General features: G+C 37.3%; 1 protein-coding gene across 37 annotated transcripts in view; it reads left to right on the top strand.

Annotated features, from left to right (window-relative positions):
- Nucleotides 1-743: 743 nt before the first annotated feature.
- The window catches only part of Epb41l2 (erythrocyte membrane protein band 4.1 like 2), a 189,233-nt gene continuing 166,065 nt past the window's right edge, over nt 744-23,911 (top strand). For 19 of the 37 annotated variants that reach the window (XM_040283286.2, XM_040283281.2, XM_078019156.1 and 16 more), the window contains exon 1: nt 755-893. The gene's annotated coding sequence lies outside the window, so the exon portion shown is untranslated. Of the gene's footprint in view, nt 907-17,410; nt 17,465-20,105; nt 20,131-23,911 lie in introns of those variants that run through there. The other 18 variants (XM_078019151.1, XM_078019153.1, XM_078019154.1 and 15 more) reach the window with 7 other exon arrangements.

A 23,911-nucleotide genomic window follows, 5' to 3' on the forward strand; every position in this document is an offset into this window, starting at 1 on the left:
AGATTCTGGAGCCAGTGAGCTGGGCACCCTGACACCAGTCTGACATGAATGAAGTAGTTAGAAAAGATGAAATAAGTAGATTCTAAGAGATAATGGTCTAATTGTGCAAAAGAAAAGAACTAGAGGAGACTATCCCGCGTGTTTGTTGTGTGTGTGTGTGTGTGTGTTTTTTTTTTCCCCAGACACTGCTTCAGGCCTGTCATGCTTTACAATGCAGGTTCCCAGGCCTGTGCCTGGAGAAATCCTACTCACTGTTAAGGCTGAGCATAAATGTCCCTCCTCCATGGGGTTTTCCCAATTCCTCCTGTCCCTCTCACAGGAAGAATAAATGGTTCCTTTTCAAGTCTTTTCAGTGAAAGCACTTCTTTCACTCTAGACTGAGCGGACCCAGTTTTCCTTTTTATGGGTCTCCTGGACCTACTTTACTGTGTACCATGGAATAGGAGCTCAATGAAGGTTTAGGCAGTGAATGCACTTTGAAGAAATAACTTTTAAAAGTTGAGAGGGCATTTAAGGCCAGGATTCGAAGCAAGAACGCCTTGCACAAACGCAATAGTTGTCATTATCTGGGGCGGCTCAAAGACGAAACGCGCCGCCCCGGCACAGTACAGGGTGGCGGAGCTCCGCAAATCCCGCGGGAAGGGTCCCTGTCGGTGGCCGGAGTGGGGCGTGGCCTGCGGGAAGGGGGCGTGACTTGCCCGCGGGGGTTTCCGCGCCAGGGGCGCGTCGGAGGGGCGCGGGAGGGGCTTCCGCCGCCAGGGGGCGGGGCCGGCGCGCCGAGTCCTCTGACGGCCCCAGCCAGGGAATTTCAATTTGAAACCTAGCGGAGGGAGGAGGCTGGCGCGCTGGCCCGCGGCTGGCTGGGACTGACGCGGGACGGGTCCCCCAGGCCGGTGAGCTCCTGAGGTGCGGCGTTGGGGTAGGGAGGCGATCGGGGCTGCGAAATGGCAGGTTTGGGGCGCGGGTCCCGGCCCGGGCAACTAGTCTCTGCGGATCTGCAGGGGCGGCTCGGATTTTTCCTCTAGCTGTAGCTGGGAAGCTGATCCCGGGCAGGAAGCGGTGGCGGGACAGTCTCTCCCGGAGGCGGGGGAGGGGGACTAGCTTTGGGATTTTCTGCGGCTTCCTCTCTTCTCTCCTCCACCCCCCCCCCCGCCCCCATCAGCGCGACCCTACTGCGCCGCAGGGTCCGCATCCTGTTGCTCCAGGCCGGATTCCGCTCCTCTGCAGTGGTTCTCTCTTCATTCCCCGCAGAGTCTGCAGAGGTGGAGGCGTGGTGAGGACCGCGCCGTCCCTCCCTCGTCCCGGGTGAGGTGGGCTCAGGGTCACGCGTCTGGGCCCCTGGAGCAGCAGCGGAGGAATCCGGCTCCGTCCCCCGCGCGGGGACTGCGGGGACTTGGCGCGGCGGCGCTCTTCTGGAGGATGGTTTGGGAAGGGGACACGCGGGCCGGACGCGCGCGCGCGGGGATTGCGGGGAGTGGTGAGGGCGGCGCGCCAGCCCCACGCGCGCCGCGGTCGGCCCGGAGTGGGCTGGCGGCAGCCGTCAGGGACGCGCGTTCGACCCTTAAAATTCCGACACCCAGCTACCTCACCACAAATGGCTGCTTTTTCTCCTCCTGCGCTGGGGGCGGAGGGTTGGGAGCATTTTTAGGTGAGGTGCAGGGGAAGGACGAGGAGGAGAAAATAAGGAGCCGACGGGATTGAAATTGGCGTCGGAGACGTTGCCCCCAGCAGCCCGACGCCTGTGGTGGACGTTAGTCGGCATACTTCCCAGATGCCAGCCTCCCTTAAGGTCTAGTTCTTTTGGTGAGGTTTGCTGGTATTATAAGGGGAGGGGTCTCTGTGTGGAGGCCTTTCTACAGTCGTCTGGAGAATGCCTTTAATTTCCCTGTCACCACAACAGCTGTCTCCACGTTTAAGACCCCTGGGTGGGTTGGAGGGAAGGTGGAACCTAGAGGAGCTGTGAATGTATTTTCTCGTATCGAATCACATCTTTTCCTAGTTTCTTGAACTTATTGCATATGAAATGGTATGTAAGTGCCAGGCGTTTTGTTACTGCTATTTAAGCTTTTCTTTTCTTTTTTTTCTTTTCGTGACTTTTAGTTTTCGTTCATTCTTATTTTTTCAGTCCCTTCTTTATCTCCCTCTCCTGTTTTGTTCTCTCATCAGAATACATTATTTGTGTATTCTTTATGTACAACACTGTATTGAGAATTAGCATTTAGTTACTGTCTTGTCACCTTTCCTCTTGGACTTAGCACTTGAGGCAAACTGAATCAGTTTTTTGGCTTGGGAAACTGGGATTTAGAATCCCCAATCTCTGAAGAACTAATAGTGCATAAATTCTTTTCAGTTTCCCTTGGCAGTCTTTTGCTGTAAGAAATCACTGGCTTGCTGTTGCAGTCATGTTGAGACTGCATTGTATTGTCATTGTTGGATTGTGATAAGGGCCAACCAGTCCCTCCAACTTTTAAAGAGCTATGCTGTGTCACCTGTCAGAGCTGGAACAATCATTTCTAGAATTTGAAAACCACCTTCAAGCCTCAGATTTCTACTCTTTGGAGGTTACTGGAGAACTGTACAAGTGGTAATGATTTGGAACAATGCTGTGGATTTAGGGCTAATTTAATCCTATCCTGTCTTCCTCACTTCTTGGGCAGAATTCCCACTGAAGTCAGTAGTGGTCTTGTGTGCAGACTGACTGCTGAGAACAAGAGGCTGCTCATTAAGAGTAATAAGAGGGGACAGTTTCTTTCCTTTTAAAACACCCCTCTTAAAGAAAGACCTAGTCATAACAGTTCTTTATCTGTTACCTCTGTTAGAAGTAGTTTTTCTACTATATGCAAAAAGTCTGGAAAGAAAATGTGTAGATGAATTGAGTCACCAATGCTCATACTCTTTGAGATCTAAATTAGATGGAGATGGGGGGTTATTTGAAAAGATTAAAAATCACTTACCCTACTAGAATTTCAGTAAAATATTTGCTATTCAGTGTAGAAAACAATATGGAATATTTTGCAGCAATTAGGTGTGTATATTTTAAAATCTGAGATTTAAGTCCAAAGTAGAAAGAAGCAAATTTGGAGATGTAGAGGAAGAATCTGAAGGGGTGGCCCACCAAAAAGTTACTGCAAATAGAAAACAAAGAAATGGAAAGCTGTTGCTGTATTTGGAAACCTAACTTTAATGTAGCTTGCCCACTTACAGATACATTCTTCAGGAGTTAGTGACCTTAAGGGCCCATGGTTAGATGTGAGAACTCTGAGCTTTCCAAGTTAGCTTTGTACTGGTCTGAGTTGGTGAGCTTGTTAGGTTTTTTTGCTTTTTAGCATAATGATCTTGTGGTTTACCCTTTCCAAATTACCAGTTCTAAAGAATTGAGTTTAGAAAACCTAACCAGTGACCAGAATGTAAAAATAGATATTTAAAAATCAGAACCATGTCCACGTGTACTACCCAACACTTGCTTTCAACTAAAAATACTTGCAAAGATGACAAAGCAGTCTTCAACCAAAATATTTATTGGTAAAATTTCTCTGTAATTAGTAATATTGTAGAGTTATGTTTAACATCAAGTTCTGTGCTTAATCACCACTCTCATATTACTGTGGCTAGTGACCTACAATGTTTTTATCTTCACCATTTTATTTAGAAATGTGGGGTTTCTATTTTATATTTTTTTAATTTTTAAATTTTTTAAAAAATATTTATTTTTTAGATGTAGTTAGACACAATATCTTTATTTATTTATTTTTATGTGGTATTGGGGATCAAACCCAGGGCCTCGTCTGTGCTAGGCGAGCACTCTACTGCTGAGCCACAACCCCAGCCCTGGGTTTTTATTTTATATAGCGAAATGCTAAATATTGTTGAAAGTTTGATTTGTTTCTGTTTTCATAGGAAAGCATGAGATTTTTTCTTTGTTTTTTGAATTGAAGTAGTCTATTTTAAAGCTGTGTGTAAACTTCTGAAAAATATAAATTTCAAGGATTTTTTAAGAAGGCAATAAAAGTTTATAGGGATCAATGCCACCAAAGAGTTACATTTTGCATTTCTTAAGTCTGTATTGTTTTACTTGGAGAAAACAAAGGAAATGTGCCTACCTTCTCCACCCCACCTTTATTTAGAAACAATTCCAGTGGGCCTGTTTATTTTTTTCAGATTCAGAATTACTGTACCTAACTACTGGTTATCCTTATAGATTTAAAAGCCTCAAGTAAAGTTTATGCTGGCTTCAGTAGTCAGCAAATACTAGCCAAACCCTAATTTACTGTTCTTTTATAGAATCTTGGAATCTCAGGGATGAACTGTTAGTATTCATCAAATCCACTCAGACCTTGTCCCCTCCCCTCAACACATAAACATTTCTAGTCTCTTTGGAAGACTTGTGTAAACAGAAGATTTGTATATGATTCCCCCAGATTCTAGACATAGCATCCCTTGGGAACACCATGTTTTGGCATAAACCAGCAACTTGATATTTGGAAGATTTCTATCTTTCCTCTGTCTGTACCCCAGACTAAAATCTAAAATGGAGTCAATCCCTTGTTATTAACTATATGGGAATGCCCTTCAAGATAGCTATTGAGAGTATACTTACTTAGAAGTTACCAGTAAGCCAGAAAGGAAAGAAGTTAATCATCTCTTTTATCTAGAAATGATTAAGAGTTATAATTGGTTTTTGGGTAGTTTTTCTATAAAGTGTGTATATTTTGTATAAGAGGAGGGACTGTTACCTATATTTGCCAGGTGGGGTACCTACACAATGTATGTACTTAATAAATATTTGGAGAATTAATCAGACTTTTGAGGTGCTTTTACTAAAGTTGAAAGAGTTGGCTTTACATAAACTGATTGTAGTTCATGTAGAAATATCACATAGTTAATATAGGTTCTTTTTTTTTTTTTTTTAAACCACTAGACATTGTTTCCCCTTGTTTTGTGGTTGACTTGGGATCTGTGTGGGTTTCTTAGATGTGTGCTTTCCATATTTACAAGGGTAGATCATCTGCACATTATTTCCCTGGTTTTGGGGATAGTATTTATCTTAGAATTTCAGTGGGTTTCTGAATTTTCTCATTTTTAAAGTGTTGTCTCTTCTGCCTTGATATAGTGTAGATATCATGTGCCCTGTTGAATGCCTTCATACCACCTCTATTTTATTTTTCAGATTGAAATCGAGCTAATTTTATACTTGTAAAATGGAAACGTGTTTTCACTTCACAGATTCCTCTCATATTGGTATGTTTTCACTTTAGCATATTAGTCAAAAAGTCTGAATATATATAGTCTGGGTCCCAAGTAATCTTTATGCTAATATATAATAAGTTGGGGCATAAGAGTAGTCTTTTCTGAGATCTCAAAGTTTTCTTTTTTTTTAAAGAGAGAGGGGAGAGAGAGAGAATTTTTTTAAATATTTATTTATTTTTTTTAGTTTTCGGAGGACACAACATCTTGGTTTGTATGTGGTGCTGAGGATCGAACCCCGGGCAGCACGCATGCCAGGCGAGCGCGATACCACTTGAGCCACATCCCCAGCCCAAAGTTTTTATTTTAGGTAGCCAAGTTGGAATTTTACTTGTATAAGTTTATTGTCAAGGGGATGGTTTAGTTTTTTCCAGGCTGAGAAACAGAAGGTGGCACAGAAAAAGTTTCAAAGTGATTTTTATCATTGTTTATCTGTAGGACCTTATTACCTAGGTCAGGCAGGTAAACCAAATCTTTCACAGTACAATTTAAAAGCCATTTCTTCTTGCTTTGCTCTTATGGCTGCACTGTCAACCTTAGTGAACGGCTTTTCACATATTTTAAAGACTTAATGTTACTTTTCAGTTGCCTTTTCTAGAATAATTTCATTAAAAAAAAAACAAAACTTGTCTATATAGGTCTGATTATCAGCAGTCTAAGGATCTTTTCCAAGTCCTGAATTCAGGTTTCCAGACCTCTTGATGAGCTTCCAAACTGTACCCACCATCATTATAACAACAGAGTAGAGTTAATTAGTTTACCTTGAGGGCCAGAAGGGAGCTTAGAGATCTTTCAGTTCATACTGTTGACCTGAAGTGGAGAGTCGGGTTAATAGCAAGGTGTTGTGTTGCTCAGGTGGGCCTCAGGGGTTCATAAACTGTCTGAGATTATAAGTCAGGTGGTGCATTTGTGTGCAAAAGTGTAAGAGATTTGAGAAGGAGAAAGGGAGTATAAGAGATGATTTTGGGAAACAAAAGGCTGCAAATTGCTGATCTAGTTAGATTCTTATTAGGAAATCAAAATCTTAAGAGGTATTCTTTTATTTTTCTCTTTATTTTTCATGTTACCCTGTTGCACTTTTATCATTAATCTCCCACTGTCTGATTGTACTTATTTCCATTCAACTGAATTCTTTAGTTGACCTCCTTTACTCAATTATCGTGGTTAAATTGAATTCTGATATAATCTTGGTCACTCATATTCTTACCAGTGAACTTAATGTGTTTTTATTTTCTCACAAATTTCTTTGAGGGGATCAGTAATAAGTCTGTACTAATTTAGTGCTGGTTAGGCTACTTAGGCGAGTGACTTTGAGCAAAGTATGTCTCAAAGCTTTCTTTCCTTTAATAAGGGGTTAAAAATCATCTATTTGATAGACCTATATGAGGATTAAGTAGCTAATACTTATAAAATGCTTCATGTAGTTCCTGGCATCTGTGAAAATTATTAGGTTAAGAAAAAACTTAGTGAGTTGCTTGTAAATATGTGGTTAGCACATATTTTACAGTGGTCAGGAACAATTATCTGTGTGGAAATAGTCTTTTTTGATAGGAGATTGGAATTTCCTATGGTGAAAACAAGTTAAAACCACTTTTATTTTATTATTATTATTTTTTTTGTTGGTGCTGGAGATCAAATCCAGGGCCTTTAAAAAAAATATATATATATATATTTATTTTAGTTGTAAATGGACTTTTATTTTATTTATGTGCCGTACTGAGACTCCAACCCAGGGCCTCACACGTGCTAGGTAAGTGCTCTACCACTGAGCCACAACCCCAGCCCCATATCCAGGGCCTTTTATGTTGTAGGTAAGCACTCTACCAGTGAGCTACTATCATATCCCTAAAACCACTTTTTAATTATTTCAGCATAGACTCTTTTTTTTTTTTAAAGAGAGAGGGAGAGAGAGAATTTTTTAATATTTATTTATTTTTTTTTAGTTTTTGGCAGATACAACATGTTTGTTTGTATGTGGTGCTGAGGCTTGAACCCGGGCCTCCCGCATGCCAGGCGAGCGCGCTACCGCTTGAGCCATATCCCCAGTCCCTCACATAGACTCTTTAGAATTTTTGAATTTTTAGAAAATTCTTACTTAATAAACCCTGTTCATTTTTTTGGTTAATGTCCAAAAGGTGCATATATATGGCAAATCTATGAGAATCTAGTTTGTAGAACACGGGGAGAACATAGTTTTTTTTTTGTTATGTTGCCAGAAGTAACTTGATTTTGAATGTGAAATATGTGTGCATATAATGTATTATAATTTCCCCTCTCTATAACTGACTGCAGTGAGCTTGCTGAGATAAGGCTGATAGTGGAATTTTTATTGACAATGTTTAACCTTTTGCATATGGCCTTAAAGTGAAACCTTTATAAATTCAGTATACTTCTTATTGTGTATGAAATATACCTGAAGACATATTTTCCCCCAGTGTAGTGTTTTAATTTTAAACTGACTGCCAAAATTAAGAAATAGGAGGTTTTCCATAAATATTTTAGGCTGAAAATATTGGAAGATTGTGGCAATACTGGGCCCATGCTCCTCAGTTGGAAAAGCCATCTATTACAGTAGAGGGGGTAGAGAGAAAAGAGGGGAGGAGAGGGGAGGGGAGGGGGGATAGTAGAGGATAGGAAAGGCAGCAGAATACAATAGACATGAGTATGGCAATATGTAAATCAATGGAAGTGTAACTGATGGGATTCTGCAATCTGTATACGGGGTAAAAATGGGAGTTCATAACCCACTTGAATCAAAGTGTGAAATATGATATATCAAGAACTATGTAATGTTTTGAACAACCAACAATTTAAAAAAAAAGGAAAAAAAAAAAAAGAAAAACCATCTGTTAGAGATCAGTAGTTCCATACCATTTTGTATGGATAATCCTTTCCCTATATTGTCTCAGTTCCTCCTGTTGTTTTTTTTTCATCTTATCTCTAGACCCCTTCATTCATTTGCATTATCTAGCTGGCTTTTTTAGAGTATTGAGTTTGTGCTTTTACTAAATGTCAATTGACAGAAAAAGGCCTACATGTGTATGACCTTAAAGTGGTGTTGCTGGCAAGTAGGACTTTTCTACCTTTTGAACCAGCAGTTATTTCCTGCCTTTCCCTTTGTGAAGAATGACCTTTGTGTCACAGTTGGAGTCATAGTTTTTGGAACCAATTAATCAGTGTCCAGCATGCATTAGACCCATAGTAACATGTGGAAAGTGTGGTCTCATTCATTACCTACTGGTCTTAAACATATTTGTTGGTTCTCTAAAGCCCAGGTTAAGTCTCCCACAGCTCAGAGCTGTCTTTTATTTGTATCTTATTTGGCTTTTTAAAAAGATTTTTTCTCATTTCATCATTTAATATTTTATTATGTATCAGTCTATCAATTTTAACTGAGAAACTAAAAGAACTTTATTTGGGGTCCTAAGAGTTACAATTTAGGAGACATAGGTTTAGATAGCTCTAAATCAGTATTCGGAAAAAGGCAATGGGAACTTATGTGAGCAAACACTGCCAATTTATTAAATGTTGAGAAAGAATGGGGCAGTGTGACTGACAGAAGATCAAAGAATATATATACTTAGTAATGTTCATCAAATAAGAGTTTGATAACCTCTTGATACACTTCTTGAGTCTCTGGGCGCAGTGTAATTATGTGGTCTTTCTTGTCATTCAGATTCCTGCTGTCAAAAGGTGGAGATGACTAGAGTTCACATTGTAGGCAGCAGCTGGAGACTGCCTAAGTCCTACTTCCTTCATGCCTCCATTTTAAAAGCCTTTCAGTGTTGCTCTCAGCATGAGGTTCCTTTCATTGTCATCCTCTTTAAGATAAGAACTGTTTTGTAAACATAAGTGGATTCATGCTAAAATTTCCTTAATATCATCAATTATCTGTTAGTAATAAGATCTTTGATTGTCTCAGGAGTCAATTTTTAGAAAAGTTTGTTTGAATCAAGAGCCAGTTGAGATCTCTACATTATAATTCATTGATGGATCTTTTACAGTAATGAGATTTGATTGCCTCTTCATCTCTTATTTTTTCTTATAATTCATTTGTTGAAGAAACTTAATTGATTATTCTATATGGTTTCCCACAGTTTGAATTTTGCTGATTTCAACATTGTAGTGTAGTTAACCTATTCTGTCATTTCTTTAGATCCATAATTGAATCTAATTTTTTACGATTATGATTTAGAGGTCTGATCTAATTTTTCTCCTCCTTTTCTTCCTCCCTATAAGTTTGTTCCATAGATGTAGGCCTCTGTTTGACACTTCTCCTTGGTTCGCCTGTATCCTTTAGGCTTGTGTTGCTGTTACCAAGTGCTTTGCCTAATCTATCCTGGATAAATGTATTTTATGCTCTTGGTTGGCTTTGTTCTAGATTCCATCTTAAGTAATCCAGTAAGATCAGAAGTATTGATAATCAATAAACATGTTAAAAAAAAAAGGAAAATGATTGTATTGGAGCATAGACTATAAGTCCCTAGTATAATTGGTACTTTAGGCATATTAATATTGCTCATCTTTTTTCCAGTAATACCTTGGGTAATTTGGTATGACTTTCATTTTACAGATGAAAAATTGAACTTAAAAATTGAATGAGTTGCTCAAGGGCACTCAGTTTGTGTGTGGCTAAAACGTTTGTCTTCTGGAGCCAGTTATTGTTAATTATTTGAGGCGGTTACTCAGAACTTGAAGTTTTGAGGAACCTATTAACCTCTATAGCATCTAACATTTTGGTAGAAGACAGACTTCCTTTTCTGGCTGGTTTTCTGTCTCCTAGTTTCTTTTGTAAAGGAGTGATTTTGAAGCAGATCTGAGTACTACTTTTAGTTTTGTGATTCCCCACCCCACCTTGATTCGGTGCTGGGAATTGAATGTGGACCCTTCTACATGATTAAGCTTACATTCTACCACTGAGCTATATCCATAGCAATTGTGTGATTCTTGGGCTGCTGTGTAGCTGCCTTTGTGGAATTCTCTTTGCTTCTCTTCCCAGGTTCCATGTCTTCTGGACTCCATGTCCTGTTCTTGGTTTAATTCTAATCATGAGCACTTTCGGTAGTTGTCCAGGGAAGTTTAAATGGGAAGTCAGTTTCTTTAAGAACTCCTGTATCTTGAAATGTCTTTTTCCATTCTCAGTTTGATTGTTTTTATAGTTTGGGTATATATAGAAATGTTTGTGATTGCTTTCCCTCCTAATTTTGAAGGTTCTTTTTTTGTAGCCTTTTGAAGGTTATTTCCAGCAGTCTTACCTTAGCCCACAGAAGTACCTGAAATTTACAATTCTTAAGGCTCTTGAGAATTCTTGAATAATCACCTTATTTCTTATAGGCTCCCACCAAAACAGGAACTCACATTTTAGTATCCTGCTCTGCTAAGTCAGTTATTTTGTACATCTGCTTTCCATCTTCTAAAAATTTTTTTGGCATATCTTATCTGCTGGTCTGTTCCTTCCCCTATCTCCCCCATCCCTTTTTTTGGGGATTTGTACTTTTTTTTTTTTTTAATTCCTTTACTATCATTCTAGTGTTGTGTAGGGAGGGAACAGAAATTAACTCAATTTCAGTCCACTGGATTCAGGGTTTTAAACTGATTAAAAATCAGATTCTCTAGATTATTGTGGTACTTATTTTTGGTAAGAACTATCACTGTACTAATGTTGTACTTTTTCCATGCCTCTTGCTGCCTTCAGTTATTTATAAAAACAGGCAGAAAAATCAGGTGATTGAGTCAGTATTTAGGATGGATCTGAGTGGATGACTGCTATGTCATTGAAATAGAAAGTGTTTTCTGGGCTGTGGGTGTGGCACAGGGGTAGAATGCTTGCCTCGTGTGTATAAGGCCCTGGATTTAATCTCCAGTACCTCCAGAAAAAAAAAAAAAAGCTTTCTAGGAGGAGTTCAATAAATATTTCTTTTTATTCTGTGATATTTCAAGGATTAGATCAGTATAAATTTGTCAAATATGTGCTTATCGAAAGTGGCAGTTTTATTTTAGACTTTAGTCAATATCTTAACTTTGTCTTAAAACTGTCACATGGTTGCCATGCATAAGTTTGAATATTCTTTTTTTTTTTTTTTTTTGATACCAAGGATTGAACCCAGGGGCGCTTAACCACTGAGCCACATCCCCAGCCCCTATAAGTTTGTATATTCTTTAAATATGATTTGGGGATTAGAGTAACCTTTGAATTCACAGACTTTGTTAAATACTGTTACAGTGAAAATTTCCATTATTAAAAAAGGTGTAAATAAATTATGAAAGTGTGGGACTTACACTAATATGAGTATAGATGTTTTGTGTATGGATTTTGGGGAAGTTCAAACAAAATGGAGATTCCAGATAAGATAGTGAGTTATTAATGGCTGTGTGATCTGAGGAAGTTCCAGGAAAATCTTATGGCTTTGAGTTCTTATGATTGGTATTGACTAAGTTACCTGTGGGTTTTTAGAGATTTATAAATTCAAGTCCTCTCCTCATTAGTGTAGAAAGTATTGTTAGTGATAGATAAGAACAGTATTTCCCTAAAATGTGGTGATATGTGAAATGATTGTATTACATAGATGGATCCTTTTCTTTTTCTTTAAGTACTGGGGATCAAACCCAGGTGCCTTATATGTTAGTCAAGTGCTCTACCATGAAGCTATACCCTCATCCCTTTTTATTTTTTATTTTTGGTACCAGGGATTGAACTCAGGAATGCTTAACCACTGAGCCACATCCCCACCCCTCTAAAAAATTAAAAAAAAATTTTTTTTAGAATCTTGCTAAGTTGCTTAGGAGCTTGCTTGCTAAATTGGTGAGGCTGGCTTTAAACTCATGATCCTCCTGCCTCAGCCTAAACTGCTGGGATTACAGGCAGTATGCTACCATGCCTGGCCCTTTATATTTTTTGAGAAAGTCTTACTAAGTTGCTATAGATCCTCCTGCCTCAACCTCCCAAGTAACTGAGACTATAGGCATGTATCCCCTACATCTGGATTAATGTTTTTCTTTTAATCTTTAAATATATGTCAGTATTTATCAGAAAAATAAACAAGCATCTCAAAAATATCAATTCATTGATATTTCTTAGCCTGAGGCTAAAGTGGATATTTTAAAGTGATTTGATTTAAAGATGTGTTTTTAATAATTAATACAATTGAAGCCAGATTTAAAATTAGGTAGTCCGTGTAGTTAGGTAAATCAGGTCTAATATTGAGTGAAATCTAAAATGGAGTCCATGTTGAGAATGAATTCCCAGAAAAGTTGAGCAACTCTCCGAATGTTAATGAAGTCCAGGAAACAGCCCCCAATAGATTTGAAGATAGCTCATCCCAAAGAAATGTTAATGAACAGCAAACTTAAAGATGCTGACTCGGAAGTGCCCAGATTACTTCTTTGGCCAACCTGTGTCCCACCCCTGGGCCTTCCCACCTACATTCCATCACCAAAACTATAAAATGGAGAGACAACCGCACTTCCACGGATTCCACCTCTTGGGTCCCCTTCTTCCTCTGGGAGAAGTCTTTTCTGTTGTCCTTTAATAAACTTCTAATTTCTACTTTGACCTTGCCTCGGTGTGCTTCTCTGGTGTTATTCTTCAACATTGGGGAAGCAAGGACTCGTCACCGGTCAACAGCGGTAACAACAATGACTGAATGGATTTGGCAAAAATTATAAAAGTGGGTAGGTGAATAAAGTTGGTAAACATTGGTAGTTTGTAAATACTATTTGTTTAATCATGGTGCTTTTACACATTTTTTTCTTTTTAGATAATAATATAAAACTGGGCTGACTGTGTCATAAGCTTCTTGTATTTTTTTCCTCCAAATACAGATATTGAACTGAGGTCCTTTCACATGATAGGAAGTACTCTGTCACTATCCTGTTTTCTCAACTCTCTTTACTTTTTGAGATAGGGTCTCCTTAAGTTCTATAATTTGCTGAGGCTGGCTTTGAACCTGATCCTTCTGTCTTAGCTTCCTGTGTACCTGAGTAGGTATATATACACTACTGCACCTCATCATTGGCCTAACCTTCTATTTTCTTCCTATTATTTATTTATTTTTGAATTTTAGATAGTTTTTATTTGTGAACTTAAAAACCATCCCCCCCAACAGAAATTCTCAAGGCATTTTGACATTTTATGTTTAAAACAATTTGTACCATAGGTCTGACAGCTAAGAAGAAAAGGAAGTTAAATAGTTAAAGGTACCCAAAGTCATTCAGTAGTTAGTAATGGAACTTTGGGCATAGCCAAGATCTCCTTGTATCCAGAGTTGCTTCTGTTACACTGTGCTTTTTAGTTGTTAGTGGAGTAGCCAATTGAAGTTTTCTTAGAACTCAGGAAGTCTGCCAAATTTTATGGCTAAAGGGATGTTCCTGTAGCTTTTATATATTTGTATCTCAAGCCCTGAAGGTAGAAAGAGCTGGTTCTTTTAAAAATAGTTCAATAAATATGTCAACATTTTGAAATACTATTGAGAAAACAAGGAAGTGGAGGTCCTATGGGATTATTGGAAAATGATGCCAAATGCTTTCACCAGTATTTAGAAAGCAAATGTGGCAGTGGTTGTATGCCAGACAATGGTTCATGGCTTTGGTTTTTAAAGCCCATTTTTTTTCCTTACTTATACCCAGTGCTCTGTTTAATTGCTTCTAGATTTTGGTAGAAAAGCTGCTAAATGAACATCTTCCTTGAAAATTTTCCATTTAATCCACTCTTAAGGAGAAAAGGAAAACTTTTCTCACTTAATAAAGTGGATAAGAAGTGTGTGTATGAAAGGTTGAAGTGTCACATAACGACTTGGGTCTTTTCACTGACAAAGAAATAGAGTTTATCTGTGTGCTTGTAACCAAAACAGTTTTTGAATTGTGGCCATTAGAATCAACATCAGTAAAGTCTGCATCTTAATTTCCTTAATCCCAAGACTGTCTGTTTTAAATTATGTGCATATTGGAATGTTTTATTGGAATGTGAAAGCATTCATCTGTTCCCTGAGGGCCCCCCCCCTTGAAAACAGAAAAATAGAGTTATGCTGAAGATATTAACTTTCACAGCTCTGCAATGAAGAGCAATAGATGTGGGCTGCATGTGTAGTGCAGATGTGGCTGTGACCTAATTGACACCAGTTCACTTTCATGCTCCTTGCTGCAAGCTTGGGTTGAAAGACTTGAGGGGTGGATCTAGAACATTCTGTTGGTCTGTGATCTGTATTTTACTTGCTTTGTGCAGTACACAGGAAAACAGTGAAGGATAATGTGACTTTTTTTTTTTAAGGGCCTTATTTTTTTGTTGTTAAATCTTTCGAAGCCACATTTTTATTCTGATTATCTATTGAAAATTTTTTTTTGAAGAAAGAGTATATGCTTTTGGTTATAAAAGAAATTGTTTTTTTCCCCCAACTTTTATTATGGAAAATTCAGCATATATTTTTAAGTAGAATACTACTATAATGAGCCTCATGTACCCTCTCTTGACTTCAACAATTTGCAGTACGTAGCCTGTTTTATTCCATATGTTTTTCTCTTCCATTCCTTGACTTCTCCCATTACCTATTGTAATATAATTTTATGGCACTGGGGATTGAACCAGGGGTACTTTATCATTGAGCTATATCCCCAGTCATTTTTTAAAAAAAATTAAAATTTGATACAGGGTTCCTCTTAAATTGTTGAGGCTGGTCTTGAACCTGTGTTCCTCCTGTTTCTGGGATTACAAGCATATGCTCCTGCACCCAGCCTTACCCCTCATATTTTGAAGCAAATTCTATACATTGTGTAATTTGTTTTGTAAATAAATGAGCTCTCCTTCCACCTTTTTTTTTCATATACTTCTTGGTTTCCCAAATAAAGTTCATGTTCCAAACTGATTTTGTAGAATAACAAAGTAATTCTTTTATAACATTTCAATTGTCATGCATTTGGAATAAATATCTAAATTCTGTTTTGAGAATTAAAAGCATTTTTGTCCAAATGCAGTTTTGTGGATATAGGGAATACTTTATCCAGTGTTAAAAATAAAAACAATAACAAAAAATCCTAACAATCACTAAACTAGAACTGAACTGATCTCACAATTTTAGTATGTTCTGAAGATAATGATTATGTATATAATTTTTTTCCCCAGGGCTCCTGCCTGCTTATACTGTATTGTAATGTTATTAGTTTTTTTTTTCTTTTTTATTCTTCTGTTCTTCCTTTACATGGTATGGTTCAATGGCAGTATGTTAGAACTAGACCAAGTGCAATTTTTATTTTTTAGTTGACTAAATTTTAATGAGATCACATAATTATTATAACTGTGTAGGGTGCTGTCTGTATGGTTCTGTCTGGCAGTGTAGAGGGTAAGGTACATACCTTAAACACTGATCACGTACTAGTTAAGAAGTCATTATATAAATTGATGGCCTTTTATACTCACAGCTGACAATCACTTAAAAGTTGAAATGCTTTTCCTAATTAACAGGCAGGATTTTTGTTTTGGAAATAGATTATTATTTTAATTAATATTTTCAGTTACATATAATTATTCAATACTTTTGTAAAGACACACTAAATTAAAAAATAATGATAATAATAGATACCATTTATTGATATTTGTTATGTGGTAGACACAGTTCTATGAGGACTTCTGTATATACTTAGTCATTTAAACCTTGTGGTAATTGTGTGATAAGTACTGTTAACTCAAGGAATCTTTAAGAAAATGGAGACACTAAAAGTTTCAGTAACTTGTTCAAGTTATTCAGCTAATTAATGACTGATCAGGGCTGTCTGGTTCCAGAACCTACAGTGTAACTCCTGTCTGTATTGTCTCTGGGAATATGTAAACTACTTTCAAACCCTGTTTCTATTTGCATTCTCCTCTGCAGAAGTAACTGTTTTGAAGGAGAGCCGTTAGTGTATAATTTGATCACTGGTGATGGTTTTAATTGAGAAACTTGAAAGCCATTGATGAGATTCTACTTATGTTCTTTTACTGGCTTTAGTAATAAAAGGGGAAGGGGAAAAATGGAAGCATGTAGAGAGTAGGGTCATTACCAGTAATGTCTCCTCTCCTCCTTTAAGATGGAATGTTGAATCCATTTGGAATGTTGACAGATCACAAAGAAGTTGCTGAAGGTAGTAAGTAGTACCATTGAGTGGTTAAAATCTGTATCTCCAGTTGAGTACCTTGGTGTGGACAGGTGTATTATTAGAATTTAGGCCATCATTGGTCAACACTGTATAGATTTTTCTCAAGAGTTTATCCTGAGGCCTTTAGTGACCAGATTTTTAACAAGTACCTGATACTGTATGTTCTCCCCTTTTTCTTGAAAAGAGTAGATGGTAGAAAGAAAATTGTCCTAGCCCTAAGTCCCAGTCCACAGTCCACAGTCCGCTAATTACTAATCATAATATTGGGCAAGAGACATTGCTTCTTGTGTCTGTTTTATCTTACGAGGTTCAGATGCTCTGAAATAAGTTCTGATTCATATAAGATGTCTGACTTACTGATTTGCCTTTGTTTGTGGAGAAAGTGATTTAAAATGCCCTTTCTTTTTATTATTATTATTTTTTATTTGTTTTAATTAGTTATACATGACAGTAGAATGCACTTATATACTTTGATGTATCATACATAGATGGGATATAATTTCTCATTTTTCTGAGTATACATATTGTAGAATCATATTGGTCATACAGTCACATACATACATACAGTAATAATGTCTGTTTCATTCTACTATTTTTCTTATCCCCACATCCCCTGCCTTCCCCTCCTTTCACTTAAAATGCCCTTTCTTATAGGAAAAATAGATGTAGATTTTTGGCAAAACATTCCATACTTTTCATTTTATCTTTATAGCAACTTAAGAAAAAAAATATAGTTTAATGGAGGGAGGTTTGTGGTAATGTTTGTTATTGAAATTTTAATCTTGGTCATTTCCTATTGGACATAATTTTGCCAGTGAGTTTTACAAAAATTTAAATTTATTTTTTCAATTGGTGGGGGTAGCATGTGATATTTTGATATATGTATACATTGTGTAATGTTTAAATCATGCTAAACATATCTGTCTTTTCAAACATATAATTTCCTTTTTCTTCTTTCTTTCTTTTGTAATACTGGGATTTGAACCCGGGGCACTCTAACTCTAAACTGCATCCCCAATCCTTTTTATTGGGTCTTGCTAAGTTGCCCACCATGGCCTGGAACTTGTGATCCACCTGCTTCAGCCTGCAATTACAGGTATTTGTCCACACGTGGCTTTTCTACTTTCTTTTTTTGGTGTGGGGATTAAACTCAGGGGCATTCAACCACTGAGCCACATACCCAGCCCTATTTTGTATTTTATTTGTTGACAAGGTCTCACTGAGTTGTTCAGCATCGCACTTTGGCTGAGTCTGCTTTTGATTTAGGATCCTCCTGTCCCAGCCTCCCAGGCTGCTGAGATTATAGGCATTTGCTATAACACCCGGCAGTTTCTATTTCTCATATCAAATATTTTTTAGTTTTTTTATTATCATGTTTTCCTCGTTACTAGGGATCCAGTTCAGGTGTGTTCTACAACTGAGCTAAGTTTCCAACCCTGTCTATTTTTTATTTTGAGACAGAGCCTAAGTTGCTGAGGCTGACCTTGAATTTGTGATCTACCTGCCTTGGCCTTCTGAGGCCTTCTGAGTTACTAGGATTATAGGCCTGTGCTACTGGGCCCAGCTAGACAATAATTTTTAAGTTTTTCTTTTCTTTCTTTTTTTTTAATTAAATGTTTTTCTATTGTGTAGGCACTAACTTCATCATTATTTCCTTTTTTTTTTTTTTTTTTGGTATTATGGATTGACTTTAGGGGCACTTTACTATTGAGGCACATCCCTAACCCATTTTATTTTTCATTTTGAGATAGGGTGTCCCTAAGTTGTAGAAGTTGGTCTCAAACTTGGCGATCCTTCTGCCTCGTCCTCCCGAGTGGTTAGGATTATTGGCATGTACCTCCACATCTGGCATTATTTCCCTCCCCCGCAAAAAAAAGTTTGATTTAGAAAGTTTTAAATATGTATATAAAAGTAAGCCAAATGGTTTCTTAACCCCTCACCCCCATGTATTCCTACCACTCCCTTTAACAATTATCAACTCATATTTGGCTTTTAAAAATCTATGTTCCTATTAATTTCTCCTCATACTGCGTTATTTTAATGCAAATCACAAGTATCTCATGATTCTATCTGCATAAATCTCAGTATTTATCCTTAAAGGATAAAACTTGAAAAAAATCACAGTACCATTATTATGTCTAAAAAAATTAACAGTAAGGGCTGGGGATATATCTCAGTGGTAGTGTTTGCCTAGTATGCACGTGGCCTTGGGTTCAAACCCTGAAAGAAGACCAAACCCAACCCAAAATAACAGTAAATTTTTAATATTATCATGTTGCATTCTGTTTAATTTCTTGTTGTCCTTGTTTTCTTTCAGGTTTTGTTTGTTTGTTTGTTTGAACCAAGTCCACACATTGTGATTAGTGATAGATCTCCTCAATTTTCTTTAATCTCTATGTTCTGTTCTCTTATATTTCCTTGCAACTTAATTGTTTTTAAGAAATTTAAACTTAAGAAATTAGGTTGTTTGTACCATATTGTACTCATAATTTTTTTATTTTGCTGATTTCGTGTTTTTTGTATAGTTTTATCTGTTCCTCCATCCTGTAAATTGGTGGGTCCATACAGAGGCTTTGTCAGCTTCTGGTTTAAGGTTTTTTTTTTCCCCTCTTTTAATCCTTCATTGGTTTTGTTACTTCTTAAAACCACTCAAGGAGTATACAAAAGCTAATTGTAAGGATGTTTGGATTTGTTACTTAGTTCTTCATTTTCTGAAATTGGCCTAAACTAAATTCCCTATAAAAACATGTGGAACCACTTAGAAATTTGGGAAGATAACAATCCTCTGCAAATACCATACCCAAATACAAATTACACAAGAGTTGCTAGTCTCAACTGTATTTCCCAGACGGAAAGGAAGAAAGCAGCTGCCTTAAGGATTTCTATGAACCACAAATCAGGTTTTCAGTTAAAGAGAGACATTTTACAGTTAAATCAGGCTTTATTTTTCTAGAACAATATGAAAACATTTCAATTACCTAAATTTCCCACCCAGTAAGCTAGTATCCTTAGTGACTACTTTTTTCCCCTTTTCTTCCTTGGCAATTGGAAGTAAAAGGATTAAAGTGGAATGATGGCAAGTCAGAAAGTAACCAAGATATGTGGGAAACCAAATAAATGTATTCTGCAGGGATACTTTGAAGCATATTTATAATTTTCTTCTCCTTCTCCTCCTCCTCTTCGTCCCTCCCTCCTTCTCTCATTTCCTCCTTCTTTCCTCCTTTCTTCCCTCTTGCCCGCCTGCGTTCTTTCTCTCTCTCTCTTCTGCTTCTCTCTCTCTCTCTCTTTCACCCGGGGCACTCAACCCCTGAGCACTGAACCCCTGAGCCACATCTTCAGCTCCTTTTTATTTTGAGACAGATTTTGAGACAGGGTCTTGCTAATTTGCTTAGGGCCTTGATAGGTTTCAAAGTGTGACTTTGAACTTATGATCCTCCTGCCTCAGCCTCCTGAGCCACTGGGATTACAGAACATGAGCCACTGCTCCCAGCTGTAATTTTTTTTTAAAGGAAATTTTTAGATGTGGAAATAAAGAGTACAATAGTGTAGTGAACATCCATATCCCCACCAACTAGTACTAGTACATATACTGAGGGAGAAAATACTAGTTGGTGGGGATATGGATGTTCACTACACTATTGTTGGGCTGGGGCTGGAGTTACACTGCTATTCATTGGAATCTTCTCTCCCTCTTTTTTTTTTCAGTTGTCATCAGGCTTGTGGTACAGATCTTACATCTTTTTATTTCTTTTGGCAATGCTGGTAAATATTTTGCTAGTTTTTGTTTTACTTTATTTTGGTTGGTCTTCGTTTTATTAGGTGCTAGGTGAATATGCTGTGATTAGGGTTGGTTTCCTGAATTTTAATTGTATATCTTTTGTAACAAAATGTCTTAAAATTGAAGTATACAGATACAGTTGAATAATGAATCCCTATATACTCATCTTCCAGCTAATTATCAATATACAGCTACATTTTTGTTTTTTTCTGTGTACCTTCTAAACCTTGTCATCCTGTCTCCCCCATTTCATGCTGGATTATTTTAAAGCAAATTCTAGATATTATATTATTTGATTCATACTTATTTATATGTCTGTTAGGTGAGCACTTTAAAAAAAGACTCCACAATACCATTGTCATATCTAAAAAACTTACTATTTTCTAAATGTGATGAAATATTCAGTGAATATTCATATTTCCTCAGTTGCTTCACAAGTGTTTTTATGGTTGGTTTGTTCAAGTTAATATCCAGATAACATTCACATTACATTTGTGGTTGCTCTGTCTCTTGAGTGTTGTGTTTTATTTTCTTTTGGTTCTGGGGATTCAACCCTTCGGGGTACTTTACCACTGAGCCACATCCCCAGTCCTTGTTAAAATTTTTTTTGAGACAGGGTCTCTCACAATGCCTGGCTTGAATATCTTTTTTTTTTTTTTAACATTTTTTATTTTTATTCGTTATTGATGGACCTTTATTTATTTATTTGCTTATATGTGGTGCTGAGGATTGAACTCAGTGCTTCCCCCATGCTAGGCAAGCACTTTACCACTGAGCCACAACTTCAGCCCCTTATCTTAATATATAGTTTATTTCTTTTCTTTTTCTTCTAGTTTATTTGCTGAAGAAACTGTTTGTCTTACAGCATTTCCTGCATTCTGAACTTTGTTTATTGTATCCCTCCTGCAGTTTAGAATGTTTAGAATGTTTCTGTCTTGTGAGTTTCTTATAAATAGGTAGGCAGACTTGAGTCTTAGATTCAAGGTTGATTTTCGGGGAAGGATGGAGAGACTAGAATCTTTCATAGCTGTTGATGTTTATTTCTTATTGCATTTCATCCAGAGATCCTGTATGGTTGATTCTTTTTTGGGGGATAAAAATTGATTCATTTGTTCTGGTGTTTTTGGCTAGATAACTTTATCTTATTGATGTGGGTTATTTAATTACCATGAAATACAGGTTTTTATTTGAAATACAGGATAAATACTTTTTTCCTTTACCAAATTTCAGAAGAAGCTATTGATATAATAATTATTTTCAACTTTTTTTTTTTTTTTTTTTGGTTTCAATCTTAAGTGTCCCCTTAAGTCCCATATGCTAAAAGCCATTTGCCACCCTGAGGCACTCTTGGGAGGTGGTGGAAACTTTAGCAAGTGGAGCCTTATGGAAGGAAGCTTGTCACATTGGCGGGGGCATGCCCTTAGAGGAGGTATGAGCTGAGCAGCTGTGCTCCATCCTGTGGTCCCTTATCCTTGTGTGCTACCCTATGCAGGCCCCCAAATGGTGGAGTCAACTGACCACGGACTGAAACTTCTAAACTGTGAACCCAAATATTTCAGAATTTCCTCCTCCTATGTTGATTTATCTCAGGTATTTGGCACAGCATCAGAGAGCTGACCAAGAATCTATTTCTCTCTCTCTTTTTTAAATGATACCCCAAATTGAACCTAGGGGCACTTTAATTCTGAGCTGAATCCCAAGTTCTTTTTGTTAATTTAGAAATGGGGCCGAGTTGCGGAGGCTGGCTTCTACCTTGTGATCCTCCTATCTTAACCTACCAAGGTGCTGAAATTACAGGTGTGCACCACTGACCTGGCTAGTCTGTTTCTTTTTTGGCTATCATTATTAACTTAAGGACTTTTATATAGTCAGAGGATTTCAACCAATTAGTCATCCCCACTGGGGTTTGAACCCGGGGTGTTGGACCCAGGGGGATTGAACCCAGGGGTGCTTTACTGCTGAGCTATATTCCCGGGCCTTTTAACATTTTTTATTTTGAGACTGGATATCTCTAATTTGCTAAGGCTGATCTCAAATTTGTGATCTTTCTGCTTTAGCCTCCCAAGTTTCAGGGATTACAGGTATGCACAATGACTGTAGTCATTCTTTTTTTTTTGTACTGGGGAATGAACTCAGGGGTACTCTGTGTAAGGTCAACCTTATAATGCTAGATCAGTAAGCTGCTGCCGTGTTTCCTGCAGACAACTTTATTTCCTCTGATTTGAGTAAACAGATGCGGTTTCATGAAGAATTGAAATGTATAACTGAATTTGTGCAGAACTGTTTTGTAATGGAATAACATTACAATACTTATTACTTACTTACTTACACTGAGCCACATCCCCAGCTCTATTTTGTATTTTATTTAGAGACAGAGTCTCACTTAGTTATTGAGACTGGTTTTGAAATTGTGATCCTCCTGCCTCAGCCTCCCAAGCTGCTGTGATTACAGATGTGGGCCACCATGCCTGACTTAGTCATTCTTTTTGATAGTTATGTTTTTTTAACTTTCACCACTCCCTTCAAACTGGGTCTTATGCCCTTTGACATGACCCTGTCAGACTTTGAAATAAGGAATAAGTTTATTAAAAGGCTATATAATTTCTTTCTGGAGAATATCATCAAATCTCCAATAGGCATAACATTAAAAGTATCTACACTACAATGGAAAAAAAAAAAGCCATAGAGCAAAGTGAAAACTTGATCCCCAAGTGTGTATTGTCAGGTTTTTGTCTTTTTTGTCTTAAAAAGCATCTTTGTAAATTTTTCCTATTCAGATAATCAACTTTCTGGGCCATGGATTAAAGGGCTGTAAATTTGGAAATACAAGAGTTCCAACATATTCCACAGTTAAAAAGTCCATTCTCAGAGGAAATGAGGATGGGTTTGCGTCCTAACCTTTGCCATTTTTTCCCCAACATAAAATGTTGCTAAACATGCTGCCCTGAGAAGGTCAAACTTGTAATGCTAGAGATCAATAAGCTGCTGCTGTGTTTCCTGCAGACAACTTTATTTCCTCTGATTTGAGTAAACAGACACGATTTCATAAAGAATCGAAATGTATAACTGAATTTGTGAAGAACTGTTTTGTAATGGAATGACATTACAATACTTACCATATTTTCAAATCTCTGGGAAGTTTGTGTCTGACATTTTAAAACACATGTTGGTTTTATAAATTGCCACTCCCCCCAAATTCTATGAATAATGTTCATCCCATAAGAAATAGTCCTTTTCAGTTTTGTAGCTTTTCTTTTGTAGAATAAATGGGATTTATTTAGTTTTATCCTTAGTGCTGGTAGTAGTCACTATCATGACTCTTTTGTTAAGTATTAAATATGAACTGCCAGTTTTTATATACTTTGAGTACTTAATGAATGTTGGGCTGCAGTACAAATAATGCAGCTGCATACCATACTAATATAAACAAAATGTCATGCTTTGAAAAAACGTTTATTCTCCAAGAATAGAAAGAAGTATAATGAAATTCTGTATTTATTTTCCAGTGAGTTACATTTTGAAGTAAATAAATGATGATACTGTATTTTAGTTAGAAATATTTCTTTTCATGCCTTTTTGGCATTTTGGTTTGTAAAATAACTATCAGATTATTTTAGCAACTGTAAGAATCCCATTAATTATTTTTGAACAACGAACACTGAAAAATATGTCAAATTGTTTTAATGGCAGAAACTTTGAATACTTTATTTCTAGTAAATTAAGTTATTCTGTAACTTTTCCAGATGGCAAAAGCAACTAGAATAG

The sequence above is a fragment of the Ictidomys tridecemlineatus genome, chromosome 8, assembly GCF_052094955.1.
Source record: "Ictidomys tridecemlineatus isolate mIctTri1 chromosome 8, mIctTri1.hap1, whole genome shotgun sequence".
NCBI lineage: Eukaryota > Metazoa > Chordata > Mammalia > Rodentia > Sciuridae > Ictidomys > Ictidomys tridecemlineatus.